Source organism: Schistocerca serialis, chromosome 1 (genome assembly GCF_023864345.2).
Source record: "Schistocerca serialis cubense isolate TAMUIC-IGC-003099 chromosome 1, iqSchSeri2.2, whole genome shotgun sequence".
NCBI lineage: Eukaryota > Metazoa > Arthropoda > Insecta > Orthoptera > Acrididae > Schistocerca > Schistocerca serialis.
This window is the reverse complement of record NC_064638.1, coordinates 794,186,404-794,200,827: the sequence shown is the minus strand read 5'-3', so window position 1 is coordinate 794,200,827 and position 14,424 is coordinate 794,186,404.

Sequence of the window (14,424 nt, the reverse complement as noted above, 5' to 3'; positions counted from 1 at the left end):
TCAGAACTTGAAAGAGAGTATTCCAGTTAACATTGTCAAAAGCTTTCTCTAAGTCTACAAATGCTAGAAACGCAGGTTTGCATTTCTTTAGTCTATCTTCTAAGATAACTCGTAGGGTCAGTATTGCCTCACGTGTTCCAGTATTTCTACAGAATCCAAACTGATCTTCCCCGAGGTCGGCTTCTACCAGTTTTTCCAATCGTCTGTAAACAATTCATGTTAGTATTTTGCAGCCGTGAAATATTAAACTGATAGTTCGGTAATTTTCACATCTGTCAACACCTGCTTTCTTTGGGGTTGGAATTATTATATTCTTCTTGAAGTCTGTGGGTATTTCGTCTGTCTGATACATCTTGCTCACCAGACGGTAGAGTTTTGTCGGGGCTGGCTCTCCCAAGGCTATCAATTGTTCTAATGGAATGTTATCTACTGCTGAGGCCTTGTTTCTTTTAGTGCCTTGTCAAACTCTTCACGCAATATCATATTTCCCATTTCATCTTCATCTACATGCTCCATTTCAGTATTGTCCTCAAATACGTTGTCCTTGTATAGACCCTCTATATACTCCTTCCACCGTGTATTACGCAGTGGTATTGTCTTTGCGTAGTAAATACATCAGAGGTTACTAATTAGTATCATTTTCAAAGAGTTCTCGAGGTGACCTATCACGTCCACTCTTCTGAAAATGCACTGTGACCTTAGCAAAATCTTCAGTTTCCAAGGTTCCTTTCACTTCTGAAAGAACTAAACACACAGAACATGTGATCGGACGTCATTGTCGTTTCATACAAATATACGCCATCGGTGAGTATGTAAATGATTAGAGTTGCAATTCTCTCCGACAGGTAGAACTACCATCAACGTGCATTAGTGTTGTTCGTGTTTACTGTTGTTACCAGGTCTGACAGGATATACAAGGAGCGTGAACATCGCCAGATGTTAAATGGTCACTGTGAGGGACATGTTGATAACACATACTCGTGTAAGACGTAAGACAGCGTTATCAGCACCTGAAGTACTTTGAAGGGAGTTTCATTTTGGGTCTCCATTTGGCTGGATAGTTGAATCGGGCAATACCCAGATTTGTGATTGAGTGACCATCACAAGGTAATAGCGCTGTACTGTCCACCAAGCACATCGTAACACCTCCGCATCTGCGCCTGCCATCCAAGAAAATTTACTGGACTCTCCACAGTATTCTGTGTCCTCCTGCACCATTCACCAGAGACTAGCAACACCCGAACTAGTTAGTTACTGTCCCATGCGTACACTGCTCTTAACACCACAACACAAACGGCTGTGTTGGGAATAATGCCGTGACTGGGAAACGTGAACTGCTGATGAATAGCGACGCATTGTGTTCATGGGTGAATCGCAGTTCTGTACTACTCAGATGACTATCGTCAGCATGTATGGCGGTGACTTCTGAAGAGGTCCATTCTTACAATGATTTGGAGAGGCACAGCGATGGTATTCCTGGCATCATTGCGTAGCTAGCCATTGGGTATGAGATCAGCCTGCGGCTGGTAGTGATCGAGAGAATTCTGTCGGGACAACGGTACGTCATGGACATCCTACGACGCCATATATACCTCTTAGGTGACAGTATCATGTCGACATTTTTCAAGAAACAATGCTTGTCAGCAGATGGCACGTGCTTCTACGAGCTGTTTACTTATGTTGAGGTACTCCATCGCCCAGCAAGGTTGCAAATCTGTTCCCGATAGAACAAGTGTGGGATCAACTCGAACATTAGCTCCATTCAAATGCCAATACCAGAATATCAAGGACCAGTTACAAAATCAATTGTACATAAATTGTATTTGCAATTGCAATTAGGAACAATCATCAGCTGTATAATGGAATGACGAGAATTAAAATCTGTGCCGAACTAGGACTCGAAGCCAGATTCCCCGTTTATCGCAGCTGGTCCCCATACCACTTGGCTACCCGACCACGGCTCTTGGCCAGACCCAAACTTTTCATATGTTGTCAACAATGTGCCTGCAATTTGTATTCCTACATTGGCTATGTATATTCCCATACAGGAGAGACATTTCACTTTAAAGTCGCTCGCCTGATGTCAGTGGATAAATGTGATATTTCAGTGCCTATTTCTCAACTATGAGAATGCATGCATGTCCAAAGGAACATGCACAGCAGCAAGAACAGCCATGATCAATTACATTAAATGTATTTGCAAATATATACTAGAGTCCTGGTCCAGTACAAATTTTCACTGTTATTCCATTCTACAGCTGATGGTTGTTGATATTCGCAATTTCAAATACAGGGTGTCCCATTCAAAGCTCCCTGATTTCAAAGACCCAGGAAAAAAAACACAACAGATACGACAATGAAAAATGCACCACATTGTAGAGCATCTCAAAGAATTTATTTATTTATCAAAATACGCCTCTACATGTGAACCATTTGTAGCACGAAGAATATCGAGTCTATATTCATTTTCTTGCCAAGTTCTTTGTAACATTTCCTCTGTTATTGTTGCAATCGAATTAGTGGTATGATGTCACAATGTAGAAATATCCTCCAATTTGGTCGCATACTCGCGGTCCTTCACGAATCCCACATGAAGAAATCAAGCAGTGTAATGTTGGGTGAACGTGGTGACCAGGCAGAGGGTCCTCCGCATCCGATCCAAAGATTGGGAAATTTCCTATCCAGGAACTTGCGAACAGCTGTTGACCAATGTGGTGGAGCTCCATCTTGTTGAAAAATTATGTTCGGTTGCAAGTCTTGTATCTGAGGGTACAAAAACTGCTCCAACATGTCCAGATACACTGACCCATTCGCTATTTGTTCCATAAAGAAGAACATGTTCAATTACAATGTGCGGACCCCAAATCCGAACATTATGGCTATTGACCCTTCCTAACAGATGAGAAAGGTTGCCTCATCTGAAAATAAACATTTTTCCAGGAAGCTGGCATCTATATCAACACGCTGCAGCATATCCACAACAAATTGTTGTTGGTGTCGTTTGTCATTCGGCGTCAAATGTTATAGAATTTGCACTTTGTAAGCACACATACGAAGACGCTGGTGAACTACACGATGCAATGTTGATCGAGGTCCATCGAGTTGCCTAAATGCCTGACGAATTGACTTACGTGGGCTTCTGAGAAATGTTTGTGTGATGTCCACCACTGTCTCTTCTGAAATTCCATAACGTACACCGCCAGAATGTTGCAGAACACTTCCTGTTGCCAGAAACTTCCTATACCATTCCTTAATTGTTTTCACATCAGGTGGATCACGTCCTTACACACGAAGATAATTTATTTGCACAGTAATCGGCGATTTTGTTTCTGAAAACCACACTATTGCTTGCATGCACTGCTGTGGAGTCGCCATTTTCACTTCATTCGAACATGCTGCGCTTTGGCGACGATACTTGGCACTTATAACCGGGAATATAAATTCTTTGAGATGCTCTACAATGTCGTGCATTTTTCACTGTCGTATTTGCTGTAGTTTGTCTCTCCTGGTTCCTAGAAATCAGGGAGGTTTAAGTGGGACACCCTGTACATTTAATGCATTTCGTAACGGCGGTAGTCATCGCATTTCCTGTTTCATTGGACATGCTTGCATATACGAAAGAACTTTGCATCGTAATGCGGAATAACACAGGCAATGCAGTATCATAGTTACAAAAGTTATGGGTGATATTGCCCCAGTAGAGGATCCAATGGCTTTATGTGACGCTTTACGAGCATGCATCCAGGCCAGAGGCGTGTAACGCCCTATTGACATATGCACTCATACTGCAAAGCTCTTTTCAAGTTTTACTCGATTTTCTATTCACTGAAATAACATCACATAACATCTCAACCCGTGAAGTTTTGTTTCGTTTACTCCTCCATTTCTGAGTGTTTAACTGTTTTTTGTCGGGTAGCTTGTTTTAGTATCCTGAGGCTGATGGAGGACTCATAAACCAGAAATTAGTTTGTAGCAAAATAAATAATAGTAGGGGAATCACAAATATGAAATGGTTCTACCAAGGAATAACGGAAGAAACCTTTAACGTGTTCTGAGAAAAATTAATTCATGTTGCAGTGCAAAAAGTTATGGCGGTGATCAACAAACGGCGCCACTGCTGTGGCCGAACGGTTCTAGGTGCTTCAGTCCGGAACCACGCGGCTGCTACGGTCGCAGTTTCGAATCCTGCCTCGGGCATGGATGTGTGTGATGTCCTTAGGTTAGTTAGGTTTAAGTAGTTCTAAGTCTAGAGGACTGATGACCTCAGATGTTAAGTTCTATTGTGTTTGAAGCCATTTGAATTTGAATCAACAAACGACAATCCTTCACTTATTTTTTTTAAAAAAAGCAGATACACATACATACGTTTAAGTTAAGAACGGGGAATCAAAATTGGAATGTAAAACGCTGCTGTGCCTGAAACTGAATGTATAATCATATACATAGTGTTTTCCTTTTGTGTAATGTGAGAGTTTCATTGCAAATATATAAAATTAGTGCCAGATATTTATTTTTCATATCAGAGAACGTAATTTTGTTCTCATTTTTATATTACGTATTGTCGCTTTCCCGTTATACGGAATGTTATTGGAGGGATTTTTGCAAAGTATTATTTTATTCAACAGTCCCATCTATCACTTTTAAAAGGAGTAATAACACATTTCAAATGCTTTGGAAAATGGAATGTTTTTGCAATTGCCAACAATTTCAGTGAATAACTGGCACACAGGAGACGTTAACGTCAAATGTTTTGTTTTCCAGAAGTAGTAATAGTGGACAGAAATATACACTCGCCGAGACAAACCAACACATGGTTTGTATAAGACCGAAGAAAGCGAATACCCAACCATGAGAATTCGCGCGAATCCAATCTAAAACGTAGTGTATGTCTTCCCTTTTACTCCGTTCCCCTCGCATTGTCTGTCGTAATATTGATTTTCTCAGGAGTGAGCGAAAGAAGTTTTTGCATAGCTGTTCTGCAATACACGGACCCACGCACGCACACACACACACACACACATACACACACACACACACACACACACACACAATTTAATGAGTCAGATGCTTTGACCTATTCATAATGATTACGAAAGTGTAAGTCTCGTAGTCAGGTGATTACTAGTACATCTTTTGTAATATATTTTTCTGGGTTGTAAGTAGGGTAATGTTGGAGAAACAGTGTACTAACTTATCGGCATCTATTGCGCTGCTGGTAGTATTACATACCCTGACTAAAGCCACTTACACTAGTATCTGAGTTGTTGGTACTTTATTTTTAGAAGATTACACCGTCTGTAACTCAGAAGAACTTCATGGAGATTGATACCATACACAAATGCAATATCAACGTACATACCACTATTTTCTCTCTAATAACACGCCATTTACCTGACCACAACTAATTTCTGTCACCCTTTCGTCCTTTGTTGTTCGAATAGTTTGCGGACCTGAGGCGGAATATAATCGCTACTATCAGCCGATGTTTCGAAGGGTGATGCTTTCTTCCATTGGCAAGGCACTAACGATTCGAAAAATAGATACGGCGGTAAAGGCTTACAGTTCACATTTTGTTTAATTGCTTGTTTAATAATGCAGTTGATTGCCAGATACTAAGCGAATTGCATAACGACCGAGGTGGCGCAGCAGTCAACGTACAGAAGTCGAATTCTGCAGGAGCAACGGTTGAGGTCCTGCATGACAATAACGATTTAGGTTGTCTTTTATTTACCTAAATCTCTCCGTGTAAATGCTGAGATGGTTCCTTTCTGAGCTGACTGCATCTTTTTCCAGCATCGCTACCGGTCACACGCCGGTATAAGAGTAAAGCAGTCATTGGCCATTTTCGTGTGGAACGGTCGCATATAGATGCGTCTCACCAAAATTTTCTGAATATTTGTTAAAGTGATGAATGATTATGAGTTTCGTAGCATTGTATTGTATTGTATGGAACTGGGGACCTAGAAACGACGGAGAGGCTTCGTCCCCGCCGTAGCTCTCACTGGTACACAACCCCACAACAGGCTACATAAGTCCACTCACGCCATTGCCGCCCTACAACCGAACCCAGGGTTATTGTGCGGTTCGCCCCCAGTGACCGCCCCCCCCCCCCCTCTTGTCCCCTCCGGGAACGTCTCACACCAGACGAGTGTAACCCCAATGTTTGCGTGGTAGAGTAAGCATGGTGTACGCGTATGTGGAGAAAGTGTTTGCGCAGCAATCGCCGGCATAGTGTAAATGAAGCGGAATAAGGGTAAACAGCCCGCAGTCGCCGAGGCAGATGGAGAATCAGCTTAAAAACCATCCACATTCTGGCCAGCACACAGGACCTCGACACTAATCCGCCGGGCGGATTCGTGCCGGGGACCGGCACGCCTTCCCGCCCGGATTCGAAGCATTACTTAGATAGGAATGATAACAGTCGCTAATAATACGGTTGCTTCGCGGACGGTACTAGTAATTATACTCGTATATGAAATCAACGAACGAAACAGTATCGTCGTCGTTAGTCAGTAGCATATAAATCTGAGGAAATTTAATATTTGTAAAATAAACAGACACGTTTTTGTGTTAAGTAACATGGTCAGATTCATTTAGCAAAGAAGAGTATATTCCCTTTGTTTCCGATCCACGTATACTCTCCGCAAAGTTAAATTTGTAAGCAGGAGAGTGGAGTGTTTACAATATTCCTTCGGAAATGTGGCTAAATTAGTCAGAATCTTCTTTCTTCGTCCGGTGCAGCACATATAAGAAGACAAAATACAAGTTAATTCTTACAATACAGTAAAACCAGCAATCAGTCACTGTTAAATAATGGTTGGTTGTTGTTTCACTTTGTTATAAAAACTAACCTGAATACTCAAACCAACACAATGTTAGCATGTCGATTTTCGACAAAATAGCAAAAAGAGAGACACTTTTGGAATGTGATATTACAGAACACTGCTGGAGATTTGATGGCTAGATCAAATAATAAAGATGTAGTGAATCTGACTGAAAAAAAGTTTTATGAAACAACTTGTCTAAAACACGGAATTGATTGATAGGACAAACCGTGAGGCATTAACGGATAGTTTGGCAATAGATAGAAATTCAAGGGAGGAAAGTAGGGGGAGGGGGGTGGAAGCGTAGAAACTGTAGAGGGAAGAGGCTTGCACAGAACAGGCTAGCTTGGAGAGCTGCATCAGACATGTCAGCGAACTGAAGCCGCAGCGGCAACAAGGCGCAGCTGCGTACATCGTGCTTTATTGTGCCGAAATACACAAGGTCTAACATCTTTACAGTAGTATCAATGTAGGCATTACTCATAACCCATCACTGCTCTTGATTCCTGGGAATTAGTCGCTAATATTGTTGAAATTCCCACGTAACTCAGTGTATTGTAGTACGAATGCAATGGTGCTTCTGGACACAAATTAACCTTTTAGCTTCGAGCAGCGTTCATACAGGGGCAGGGATGGGACAAGGAGAGTGGCAGCGGGAGCGTGATGACTTCATTATGCCCCTTTCCCTTCCCTCTTCCTCCCTTCGCTTTCCTAAGCCATGTCACTTTCTTGGATACAGGCCAATCAGAGTGCTTTCTAAGCCAACACACCCATATTTAGATTTCCCAATCGCAGCCCAGTATTTTACTGCCTAAAATAATGAAATAATCTATCAGTATGCCATTTGGTCAACATTTGTTGAACCCACACAGGTTCGTCAGCAGTGCATGCAGCACCCCTCTCCCTTTTCGACACACAACCTTGAAAATCAGACAGCTTCAAAGCCAAGACAAACATTACTACGCTCTCCAAATCACAGTCTAGTATTTTACCGACAGCTAATACAAAATACAAAATAGCCAATTTGTATGTACCCCCCCCCCCCCCTCCAAGAGTTGGCCATCTTGTACTCTGTACCCCACTTGGCGCCCAAATACGACTATAGTTCTGTCTTTGTACCCCACTTGATGCAAAGCGGAATGAAGCCTCAAATTAAATATCTCAATATTATTTCCGTGTCTCAATTATCTATATTATTTTTCTCTAACAGTATAAAAAACACATGTTTCACTTATTGGCACTACTAATCCATTTTGCAAGTTAAGGTACACTTGGCAAAGACTGCCTTACACTGTCGCATAATGGGATCTACACGACACTTCGATGAAATAACATACTGATCAGTAGTTTTAACATATGAATTTAAGAGATATTCGTATAGATACGATGTGACTGTTTCCAAACTTTCAGCCAACCAATTTCATCTACTTTTTAGAGTCACGCAAATATTGTAGTGACGTGATGCTAAGGTATTAACTTTGACCTGCAGTGCACTGACTGGAACCTGCATATCCAGTTGTAGAATCCGTACAGCGCCAGACACAGTGCTTGTGTACATCCAGAAGAACAGTTCTTGTGGCTAAGAGAATCCAGAAATTTGAATTTTGGCTTTTAATATTACTGCGTCCTCATGGGTGTAAGACAGCAACTCGTCCCCCATATTCTAGCGGAATTCGCGTATATAACTTTAAATTTAGCAATTTAGCCAGCAAATGGTTGTTAAATGTAGTTATTCTATTGGATTTAAACACTCCAAATGGGGTTTCTATTGTTAGATTTACAAAGTGGAGTCTGACACATTTAGATACAACGTAACCAACCTTGTAACAAGATCCAAATGGTTATATGGGATTACAAACAAATTCTTCGTGTGTCCTCTAAAATAGTAAGTGTCCTCGGATCCATCATTTTCTGTGGATCCTCCGGCATACGACCACTTTCCGTTGGTGTTTACCATGAATGCCGATATCTTTATCCTTCCCAGTCGTATCCAAGTTTTTCGCATACTGTGTTTAAAGAAATTTGTAAGCGGTGTTGGTGCACATCTGCAATGGCTTTTTCTTTTTTAGATAGCAGAGCATATTCTTCCTACATTGCAGTTTTGTCATCGAATTCTCCAGTTTGCGTGTTTTGGTTTCGACCTCTTCCCTTTCCAGTTTTCGTTCGCTTACTTATAAAACATTATCTGTATGTAAGGGAATAATTCCTTTAATATACAATGGTTGAAGTGTGTGTGATACGTGCACTCTTTTTCTTAAGTTCTGTGGAATGACATTATTCATGGGAACCAGTCCTAATTAGGCTGTATCTATAACTGTTTTATTGTGGTGTAACATATCCTGGTGTGACAAAAATGTTTCTCCAACTTTAATACAACCCTTATGTCTAATATTTGTATTACTTTCATGCGAAGTTAGGGTTAACATTTACAGGTAAATAATTAAAACAATAGACAGGCAGAACATAGTCTTTTCGCGATCTTAAGTGCCTGCAAAGTTTACTTGTACATCAGTCAGCTTTCGTGTATTCTTGTTATCTCTGTAGACAAACTGCAGCACATCGTTAAACACTACACGGCAACTGTTCTGTAAACTATCAGGCGGTTTACAGCACGTACAAGCAATGTGCACAGATTGCATCAGAGCACGTTGTAAATACTGTTTCTCGGAATTTAATGCACTTAAACAGTCTTCCACAAATGTCAAGGACAGCTTCTATTCTGTTGCTTCCAATCTGGCAACTGCACGTTCTTTAGCCAAGGAATAAATAAAAGTTTTTCGTACTTGCTTATCAGTAACACTTTTTAAAATCAATAAGATGGCTATTGATACTATTGTTCACGTCTGGGTTTGCGATATGACATGCTAATTTGTTATATATCTTTCTTCTTCAATTGGAGCTCATCCACATTAACTGTTTGTTACAGCTGTCTTATTGTTGTTCATAATCACACTGCTGTCTCCTTGGCAGTCTTTTTGCACCAGAAGTCATGGTTTGATGGTAGTTAATCACATGTTTGCAATTTGTTAAAAATCCCAACAAAATCTTTTGTCATAACAAGATCCCGAAAGTAACAGACGTTTACACAAAGTTGCTGCAGTATCATAGGTATTTAATCCGCAGAATTTACCTCTTAGATATCTGTTAAATACACCACACATTGCCTTCTGTAACATTACAGGCTCTGCCTTCTCTAACTGTCCTTGACAGTCCACTAGTACACAGTTGTCCCCTCCGCGCCGCATGTGTGAGACGTCAGGGGGAGTGTGCTAAGACGTATAAGTGTGGTTAGTCAGCAAGGTTTCAGACAAGTTGAGAGCTGTTGATGCACTCAAACTTGCTTGTGTCGTGTTTCTCATATTACAGAGATTCTCTTCCTTAACCTGTAAGTTACAACTGCAATACCAGGAAGTGAGCCACGTGAATTCTATACTGTTATAGAACAACACTGCAGACAAATTAGATGTAGGAGGTAAGTGTCCAAAAGTTACAATATTTCGGCAAGTGAGCAGGTAGTCATCATCAGGTGCGCTGAAAAAAAAGATCGGCTGGCTGATGCTGACTGACGGACCTTGCCCTTGATCCGAGATTTAAGGAGTTTGAGCAGATAGCTACTGATACCCCTGTTCCTGACTAGTTGATGTTAATGGTGACGTCTCTTTGATGGATTGTCCTGATGGTTAAGCAAAATAAATAAAACGTTGGCCGCTAGAAGGCCAGCGGTTATTAGAAAACTTGGTCTTGTACATCCTCTTATTCTTCTTCTTCTTGTTCATCTGTAATATGATACAGAGTTCTTCCGGGTTGGACTTCCTTCTTCCCGATCCCTTCTCCTCGTTTATCCACTGTAGTGACCCAGCGAAAACATGCGGCTCGTTGGGGAGGGGAGGTTTAGGGGCATTAGGACGGGTGAAGGGGTAGGGATTATCATGGGGAGATACAGGGGACAGGCAAAATAATATGAATACCTGCACTTACTTGGGTGAGCCGTGGAAAAATTTGGTGTTTTGAAGAGCGCGCCGCAGCGCGTAGTGTAAAGCAGTCGCCTTCCGTTTCTGGCGGGGGCGCCGCTGTGGCAATCGCAGCTTTGGTGTCTCCCTCTGTTGGGAAAGGGGAAAAGTTGCCTGTTCAAATGCATTTAAGGGGCGCTATGAGCTCGTCAGTTTGTTAGTCAGTCTGTTAGTCTCGGCGAGTCTAGACAGTCAGGCAGTCTGGCAGTCGGCGCGAGTGTGGTCAGTTGGTCAGCCGGGTCGGTGTGGGGTGGTCAGTGTCTGCCCGTCGTCCGGAGTGCTGGTGTGTGTTGGGCCGCCGGTCTGCTCGAGTTAGTCCGGGCAGTGGTCATTGGCGGTTGGATCGATCGGTTGGTCGGTCGCGCGCTGAGATGCGGGATGACTTGTCCGTGTTGGACGTCGGCGCGTATGAGGTCGCCACGTCAGTCCACTGGTCCGCGCCGTGTAGCGGGAGGAGTGGCTTCGCGGCCGACGCGGGAGCGGCAGGGGTCGGCCCACGACGTCGGTCTGGCCGGCGCGAGCTGCGACGCCGTGAGTCGGGAGAGCGGCGCGCCTTCCTGCGTCCGTTGAAGCGGCTGGCAGCAGACGGTTCGGGAGAGCGATTTGCAGGTGCTGCGCCAGGTCTTCGCCAGACATCGCAGTTTATTAGAAGTTAAGTGATTCGAGATATGTTGTTTCATTTCATTTGTTAAATTCTACTTGTTTTCTTGGTCAGTCTCTCGTCCCCAGCTGGCTCGTCTGTCTCCCGCCCGCATTTGTTAGGCAGTCAGTGTCTGTCTGTCCGTCTGTCTGTCTGCCGGAGATTAGTAGCTGCCTCTGTCATTTGTTAAAGGTATTTCATTTTCATCAGTTACTCCCCGGCAACTACTTCCACGCTCACCTAGTGTGATTAAATGTGTTAATGTTCTTGATGAATCGCTAGTAAATAAGGTAAATTCTTTAAGAGAAGATTATGAAGGTAAATTCACGGTTCATTGGGAATGGTTTATTAATAAGGGGTTGGACCTCAATTTGCCCGTAATACAGCTGTGATTCTTCTTGGAATACTGGCATATAATGATAGTATAGTCTCCAGTGAAATGTTACGCTACGCATCGATCAGAACCTCTTCTAAGTCTTGAAGTGACTTGGGAGGGGGAAACCAGGTCCGGAGTCTGCGCTTCAATACCGCCCACAAGGTTTCTATAATGATCAAATCTGGCGTCTGTGGTGGCCAGCAAGACACTGCATTTGAGTGACATGCTCCTCATACCACGACTGTACTTTCCTGGCTGCGTGAATGAAAGCATTATCGTCCTTAAATATAGCATCATCGTTGGGGAACAACATTTGAATCATGGGATGCATCTTATCATCTAAAATGTTCACATAATCGTTTGCTGTGACACGGTCTTTGACGTTAATGATGAGACCAGCAGAATTCCATGATATGGCTGTCCACACCATTACACTTCCATCCCCATGCTTAACGTAGGATTCTTTTGGCGTTCTCCAAACGTAAACTCGGCCCGATGTTGGAAATAACGAAAACGTTGACTCGTCGAACCATATGACTTGTTTGTACTGATCAGCCGTCCAGAATTTATGCTCCTGACACCGTGTTTTACGTTTCTTTGCGTTGGTTGTCATCACTAATGGTTTCAGTATAGCAGCTCGTCCATGAATATTCTCTTTATGGAATTCTCGGCAGACAGTGTCGATGGGTATGGGGTCTCGAAGATGGCTATTGAGCTCTGCAATCAATTTAGCTGCCTTAGTTTTGTGTTGTTTTGATACAATTCGCGCTAGCGTACGACGATCTCTATCATTTAGTTTTGATTTGCACCCACTACTACGATTACACGATAATGTCTTTCCATGTCTTGTGCGGGTTTACATGACTGTCGAAGCCCCCAGGGGCTCAGCATTCATTTGCTGAGTACAGGCCTGGCGACCCCGGGGTCCTGAGCTCCGGAGACTGGTCAGCGCCGCCAGTCTCCTGTCACCGTAACCCCCGGACATGCTTCAGCGACCACCGTATGGCGCGGCGGTGGAATGTTGTGTGCTGCGGGGAATGGTAATCTTGGCTTGACCGCCTGGATTGCGAGGAAGGAAAACCTCTATAAAAACCCCTCAATCTTGCGGTGTGTTCCGCGCCTATGAGATGCATGGCTGTTGGGGTGGAACAGTCGCAAGCGGGCAACCTCTGGGGCACCTGCCGCACCCCAGTTGTATAAGGCTTACTCAGGCACGCGGGGCTCTGTCTGAGCCGACCTTTAGTTCCCTAGCTGCTCGTGGGACCGCAATGGACCCTTCGACCTCTACATTTCCCGTGGGTCGTCATCGGAGCTGATGGACATTGATGTCGACCGGGGGCGATCTTCTCGTCCCAGGAATAAATCTTCGGCGAGTACGGGCTCTCCTCCGAAGCACAGAGGAAGGGTGAAAGTTCAGCCACCCTAATCACTGGCTCCCATATTACAGTGGAACCTGAATGGGTTCAGGACGCATGTGGCCGAATTACAACTCCTTGTACGAGAGTGCCCTTTGTGCTTATGTCTCCAAGAGACACATTTTCGGGCCACTGATGCTCCTTCTTTATGGGGCTATACCGTATATCGAAAAGATGATCTGATGGGGCAAAGGGCGAAGGGTGGTGTTGCGGTTTTTGTCCGTGACATGCACCCCTCATCTGAGCTCCCTCTCGTTACAGACTTGCAAGCAGTTGCAGTTGACCTTCTTGTGGGTCGGAGGCTCACAGTCTATTCAGTTTACTTACCACCTCAGGATGTAATAGACTCTGAGGCTCTCACAGACCTTATTAGCCAACTCCCCCGCCCATTTCTTCTTTTGGGGGACTCCGATGCTCATAATGTCTTACGGGGCTCTCCGACTACTTGCCCCAGGGGTCGCATTCTGGAAAGCCTCATGATGTCTGAAGAACTGTGCATCCTCAACTCTGGTGCTCCCACTCATTTCTGTACTGCTTCCGGGTCGTCATCGGCTATTGACCTTTCCTTTTGCTCTCCAGCACTCGCGGATTCTGCTCTGTGGGTGGTTGTTGCTGACCTCCATTCTAGTGACCACTTCCCCCTTTGGATTCGCCTCCTGGATGAGGCTGTGGCATTATCAGCGCCGCCTCAGTGGCACCTCTGCAGAGCTGACTGGACGCTTTTCAGCCAACTGGCTGTTTTGGAACGTCGTGCCAGCGTCCACGAATGGGTAGATCATGTTACAGCCGTGATCTCCCATGCTGCTGAATTGTCCATTCCACGGTCATCCGGTCATCCCAAGAGGCGTCCTGTCCCTTGGTGGACCACTGAGTGCCGCTCCGCCATCCGAGCCCGCCGTGCAGCTCTGCGCTGCTTCAAGTGCCGTCCCTCAGCTGACAATCTTGTGGCCTTTCGGGTGGCAAGGGCCAAAGCGCGGCGAGTGATTAAAGATAGCAAACGACGGTCATGGCAATCGTTCTTGAACTCCATCTCCCGCTCCACTAATTCTACGAAAGTATGGGAAGCCATCAGGAGGATTTCCGGGAAACGCAGCCAACTACCTGTCACGGCATTGCTGCATCAGGGATGTCTCCTCACGGCGCCGAGAGACATTGCCCA